This window comes from Triticum aestivum, chromosome 2B, assembly GCF_018294505.1.
Source record: "Triticum aestivum cultivar Chinese Spring chromosome 2B, IWGSC CS RefSeq v2.1, whole genome shotgun sequence".
Lineage (NCBI taxonomy): Eukaryota > Viridiplantae > Streptophyta > Magnoliopsida > Poales > Poaceae > Triticum > Triticum aestivum.
In genome coordinates this window covers 679,063,963-679,071,380 of record NC_057798.1, presented here as the reverse complement: position 1 = coordinate 679,071,380, position 7,418 = coordinate 679,063,963, and positions in this window count along the sequence as shown.

Genomic DNA, 7,418 nt, shown 5'->3' with positions numbered 1-7,418 from the left:
TAAGCACTTACTATAAATAAATAAAATAAACTAGTTCTTACTAAAAATAAACTACTTCTCTATATAGTAAAATTTAATAAAGTAGTTTTATTAAATCAACTAGTTCAATGCTACGTCTTGAGCTTGCGTTGGTTTTCCTTGAAGAGGAAAGGGTGATGCAGCACAGTAGCGCAAGTATTTTCCTCAGTTTTTGAGAACCAAGGTATCAATCTAGTAGGAGGCTCCTCACAAGTCCCACGAACCTACACAAACAAAGAACTCGCAACCAACGCGATAAAGGGGTTGTCAATCCCTTCACGTCCACTTGCGAAAGTGAGATCTGATAGAGATAATATGATACGAGAGATATATTTTTGGTATTTTGTAATATAGATGCAGAAAATAAAGCTGCAAATAAAATTAGATTGGAAACTTATAGACTCGGGGGCCATAGGTTCACTAGAGGCTTCTCTCAAGATAGTATAAGTATTACGGTGGGTGAACAAATTACTGTCGAGCAATTGATAGAAAAGAGAATAATTATGAGATTATCTAGGCATGATCATGTATATAGGCATCACGTCCATAACAAGTAGACCGACTCCTGCCTGCATCTACTACTATTACTCCACACATCAACCGCTATCCAGCATGCATCTAGAGTTTTAAGTTCATAAGAACAGAGTAACGCATTAAGAAAGATGGCATGATGTAGAGGGATAAACTCAAGCAATATAATATAAACCCTATCTTTTTATCCTCGATGGCAACGATACAATACGTGTCTTGCAACCCTTTCTGTCACTGGGTAAGAACACCGCAAGATTGAACCCAAAGCTAAGCACTTCTCCCATGGCAAGAAAGATCAATCTAGTAGGCCAAACCAAACCTATAATTCGAAGAGACTTGCAAAGTTAACTCAATCATACATAAAAGAATTCACAGAAGATTCAAATATTATTCATAGATAAACTTCATCATAAACCCACAATTCATCGGATCTCGGCAAACACACCGCAAAAAGAGATTACATCGAATAGATCTCCACAAGAGAGGGGGAGAACATTGTATTGAGATCCAAAAAGAGAGAAGAAGCCAACTAGCTAATAACTATGGACCCGAAGGTCTGTGGTAAACTACTCACAGCTCATCGGAAGGGCTATGGTGTTGATCTAGAAGCCCTCCGTGGTGGAATCCCTCTCCGGCAGAACGCTAGCGACGGCTCCAAGATGGGATCTCGGTGGTGGAGGAAATATTTCTTCGGTGGCTTCCTGGATGTTTTTGGGGTATGTAGGCTTATATAGGAGCAAGAAGTACGTCGGTGGCCGCCCGAGGGGCCCACGAGACAGGGGGCGCGCCCCCCACCCTCATGGCTGCCTCGGCTGCTTCTTGACTTGCACTCCAAGTCCTCTGGATCATGTTCGTTCCAAAAATCACGCTCCCGAAGGTTTCATTCCGTTTGGACTCCGTTTGATATTCCTTTTCTTCGAAATATTGAAATAGGCAAAAAAAACAGCAATACAGGCTGGGCCTCCGGTTAGTAGGTTAGTCCCATAAATGATATAAAAGTGTAAAATAAAGCTCATAGACATCCAAAACAGGTAATATAAAAGCATGGACCAATAAAAAATTATAGATACGTTGGAGACGTATCAAGCATCCCCAAGCCTAACTCCTGCTCGTCCTCGAGTAGGTAAATGATAAAAACAGAATTTTTTATGTGGAATGCAATCTAACATAATTCTCAATGTAATTTCTCTTTATTGTGGCATGAATGTTCAGATCCAAGTGATTCAAAATAAAAGTTCATATTGACAAAAGAAATAGCAATACTTCAAGCATACTAATAAAAGCAATCATGTCTTCTCAAAATAACATGGCTAAAGAAAGTTCATCCCTACAAAATCATATAGTTAGGCTATGCTTCATTTTCTTCACACAAAAATGTTCCCAACTTCTATACCCCCGATGACAAGCCAAGCAATTGTTTCGTACTTAAATAATCTCAAACTTTTTCAACCTTCATGCAATACATGAGCGTGAGCCATGGATATAGCACTATGGGTGGAATAGAATAATGATTGGGGATTGTGTGGAGAAGACAAAAAGGAGAAAGTCTCACATTGACGAGGATAATCAACGGGCTATGGGAATGCCCATCAATTGATGTCAACATGAGGAGTAGGGATTGCCATGCAACGGATGCACTAGAGCTATAAATGAATGAAAGCTCAACAAAAGAAAACTAGTGGGTGTGCATCCAACTTGCTTGCTCACGAAGACCTAGGGCATTTGAGGAAGCCTGTCGTAGGAATATACAAGCCAAGTTCTATAATGAAAAATTCCCACTAGTATATGAAAGTGACAACCTATGAGACTCTCTACATGAAAACATGGTGCTACTTTGAAGCACAATCTATGAGACTCACTACATGAAGAACAAGGAGCTACTTTGAAGCACAAGTGTGGAAAAAGAGATAGTAGCATTGCCCCTTTATTTATTTTCTTTTTTCTTTTTTCTTTCTTTTTTTCCTTTTTCCTTTTTTTTCTTTTGGCCTTTCTTTTTTTTTCTTTTTGGGCAATGCTCTAACAATAATGATCATCACACTTTTATTGATTACAACACATGAATTACAACTCGAAACTAGAACAAGATATGACTCTATATGAATGCCTCCGGCGGTGTACCGGGATGGTGCAATGAATCAAGAGTGACATGTATAAAAATTATGCATGGTGGCTTTGCCACAAATACAATGTTAACTACATGATCATGCAATGACAATATGAAAAAAGTAATGTATGTCATGATAATGATGAACGGAACGGTGGAAAGTTGCATGGCAATATATCTCGGAATGGCTATGGAAATGCCATAAATAGGTAGGTATGGTGGTTGTTTTGAGGAAGATATAAGGAGGTTTATGTGTGATAGAGTGTATAATATCACGGGGTTTGGATGCACCGGCGAAGTTTGCACCAACTCTCTAGGTGGGAAAGGGCAATGCATGGTACCGAAGAGGTTAGCAATGATGGAAAGGTAAAAGTTTGTATAATCCATGGACTCAACATTAGTCCAAAGAACTCATATACTTATTGCAAAAATTTAGAAGTCATCAAAAACCAAGCACTACGTGCATGCTCCTAGGGGGATAGATTGGTAGGAAAAGACCGTCGCTCGTCCCCGACCGCCACTCATAAGGATGCACAAGCCAGATACACTTCATGCTTCAAATTTGTTACACAACTTTAACCATACGTGCATGCTACGGGACTTGCTAACTTCAACACAAGCATTCTTTAAATTCATAATCACCCAACTAGCATGACTTTAATATCACTACTATCTCAAAACAATTATCAAGTATCAAGTTGATCATAGCATCCAATTCACTTTCTATGATAGTTTTTATTATACCCAACTTGGATGCTCATCATTCTAGGACCAATTTATAACAATAGCAAATACCACGCTGTTCTAAAAGACTCTCAAAATAATATAAGTGAAGCATGAGAGATCAACAATTTCTTCAAAATTAAACCACCGCCATTCTATAAAAGATATAAGTGAAGTACTAGAGCAAAAAACTATCTAGCTCAAAAGATATAAGTGAAGCACATAGAGTATTCTAATAAATTTCAATCAAGGAGGCTTCTCCCAAAAGGTGTGTTACAGCAAAGATGATTGTGGTAAACTAAAAAGCAAAAACTAATATAATACACGACGCTCCAAGCAAAACACATATCATGTAGCAAATAAAAATATAGCTCCAAGTAAAGTTACCAATGAACGAAGACGAAAGAGGGGATGCCTTCCGGGGGCATCCCCAAGCTTAGGATTTTGGCTATTCTTGAATATCTTGGGGTGCCTTGGGCATCCCCAAGCTTAGGATTTTGACACCCTTTATTCCATAGTCCATCAAATCTTTAACCAAAACTTGAAAACTTCACAACACAAAACTCAACAGGAAATCTCATAAGCTCCGTTAGTGAAAGAAAACAAAACCACCACATAAGGTACTGTAATGAACTTATTCTTTATTTATATTAGTGTTAAACCTAATGTATTCCAAGTTCTCTATGGTTCATACCCTCACATACTAGCCATAGATGCATCAAAATAAGCAAACAACACACGAAAAATAGAATCTGTCAAAAACAGAACAGTCTGTAGCAATCTGTAACTAACGCAAACTTCTGGAGCCTTAAAAATCCTACGAAAATAGGAAGTCCTAAACAATTTGTCTATTGAACAGAAGAAAAAAAATCAATGCAAAAGCTCGTTTCTGTGATTTATTGAATTTGTTCTCGTGAGCGCAAAGTTTCTGTTTTTCAGCAGAATCAAATCAACTCATATCATAGGTTATCCTATAGGTTCTACTTGGCACAAACACTAAATAAAACATAAAAACACATATAAATAGAAATTAGAAACAAAATTTATTACTAAACTGGAACAAAAACAAGAAACACAAAGAAAATTGGGCTGCCTCCCAACTAGCGCTATCGTTTAACGCTCCTAGCTAGGCATAAAAGCGAAGATAGATCTAAGTAGTGCCATCTTTGGCACTTGGTTCATAGGTAGCTCGCATGATAGATTCATAAGGTAATTTGACTTTCTTTCTTGGAAAGTGCTCCATGCCTTTCTTTAATGGAAATTGGAATCTAATATTCCCTTCCTTCATATCAAAAATCGCACCAATCGTTCTAAGGAAAGGTCTACCAAGAATAATAGGGCAAGAAAGATTGCAATCTATATCAAGAAGGATAAAATCAACGGGCACCAAATTTCTATTAGCAACAATTAGAACATCATTGATTCTTCCCATTGGCTTTTTAATGGTGGAATCCGCAAGGTGCAAATTTAAAGAGCAATCATCAAGATCATGGAAACCTAGAATATCACATAAAGTTTTCGGAATCGTGGAAACACTAGCACCCAAATCACACAAAGCAAAACACTCATAATCTTTAATTTTAATCTTTATAGTAGGTTCCCACTCATCATTAAGTTTTCTAGGTATAGAAACTTCCAAATTAAGTTTTTCATCAAAAGATTGCATCAAGGCGTCGACAATATGTTTGGTAAAAGCTTTATTTTGACTATAAGCATGAGGAGAATTAACAATGGATTGCAACAAGGAAATACAACTTTCTAAAGAACAATTATCAAAATCAAAATCCTTGAAATCCGAGATAGTGGGTTCAATACTAGTTAAAGTCATGACCTCTCCAATCCCACTTTTACCAAATTTAGCATCAAGATCTAAAAACTCCGAATTCTTGGGATGCCTTCTAAATAAAGTTGACTCATATCCAGTCCCATTATTATCAAGATTCATATTGCAAAACAAAGATCTAAGAGGGGACACATCAATAATTTTAAGATCTTCATCATTATTTTCTTCCAACTTTTCTGGTTTAGCAGCCATCTTATTGACTAAGGTGGCTTGCTTATCAGAAATTTGGGCTATAGCCTTTTCAAGCCGGGTAATTTGAGAGTTCACACCATAAAATTCTTTATTCATATCATCAAGCTCCTTATTCATAAGACCCAAAAAATCTTTTTGTTCTTTAAGCTCTTTTCTGAAGAAATTATTATGCTCAAATTACAAATTCATAAAGCTTCTAATATTCGATTCAATCTCTTCGAACGTCCTATTAAGGAGGTCGGTACTATTAAGCAAAGCCATAAGGACAAATAGGCACACAAGCAAACAGAAAAAGGCAAGCAAAAGAGAAGGGAAGAAAAAGGCAAGCGTAAAAGAGAGGAGATTGGGAAAGAGAGGGCGAATAAAACGGCAAGGGTGAAGTGGGGGAGAGGAAAACGAGAGGCAAATGGCAAATAATGTAAATGTGAGGGAGATGAGTTTGTGATGGGTACTTGGTATGTCTTGACTTGAGTGAAGACCCCCAGGCAACGGCGCCAAAAATCCTTCTTGCTATGTCTTGAGCTTGTGTTGGTTTTCCTTGAAGAGAAAAGGGTGATGCAGCACAATAGCATAAGTATTTCCCTCAGTTTTTGAGAACCAAAGTATCAATCCAGTAGGAGGCTCCTCACAAGTCCCACGAACCTACACAAACAAACAAAGAACTCGCAACCAACGCGATAAAGGGGTTGTTAATCCCTTCACGGCCACTTGGGAAAGTGAGATCTGATAGAGATAATATGATAAGATAGATATATTTTTGGTATTTTGTAATATAGATGCAGAAAATAAAGATGCAAATAAAAGTAGATTGGAAACTTATATGATAAAAGATAGACCCGGGGGCCATAGGTTTCACTAGAGGCTTCTCTCAAGATAGCATAAGTATTACGGTGGGTGAACAAATTACTGTCGAGCAATTGATAGAAAAGTGAATAATTATGAGATTATCTAGGCATGATCATATATATAGGCATCACGTCTGTAACAAGTAGACCAACTCCTGCCTGCATCTACTACTATTACTCCACACATCGACCGCTATCCAGCATGCATCTAGAGTATTAAGTTCATAATTAACAGAGTAACACATTAAGAAAGATGACATGATGTAGAGGGATAAACTCAAGTAATATGATATAAACCCTATCTTTTTATCCTTGATGGCAACGATACAATACGTGTCTTGCAACCCTTTCTGTTACTGGGTAAGAACACCGCAAGATTGAACCCAAAGCTAAGCACTTCTCCCATGGCAAGAAAGATCAATCTAGTAGGCCAAACCAAACCGATAATTCGAAGAGACTTGCAAAGTTAACTCAATCATACATAAAATAATTCACAGAAGATTCAAATATTATTCATAGATAAACTTGATCATAAACCCACAATTCATCGGATCTCGACAAACACACCGCAAAAAGAGATTACATCGAATAGATCTCCACAAGAGAGGGGGAGAATATTGTATTGAGATCCAAAAAGAGATAAGAAGCCAACTAGCTAATAACTATGGACCCGAAGGTCTGTGGTAAACTACTCACAACTCATTGGAAGGGCTATGGTCTTGATGTAGAAGCTCTCCGTGGTGGAATCCCCATCTGGCAGAACGCCGACGATGGATTCAAGATGGGATCTTGCAGATACAGAAGGTTACGGTGGTGGAAACATTTCTTCGGTGGCTCCCTGGATGTTTTCGGGGTATGTAGTCTTATATAGGAGGAAGAAGTACGTCGGTGGCCGCCCGAGGGGCCCACGAGACAGGGGGACGCGCCTTATAGGGGTGGGCGCCCCCCCCCCCCACCCTCGTGGCTGCCTCGGCTGCTTCTTGACTTGCACTCGAAGTACTCTGGATCACGTTCGTTCCAAAAATCACGCTCCCGAAGGTTTCATTCCGTTTGGACTCCGTTTGATATTCTTTTTCTTCGAAATACTGAAATAGGCAAAAAACAGCAATACGGGTTGGGCCTCCGGTTAGTAGGTTAGTCCCAAAAATGATATAAATGTGTA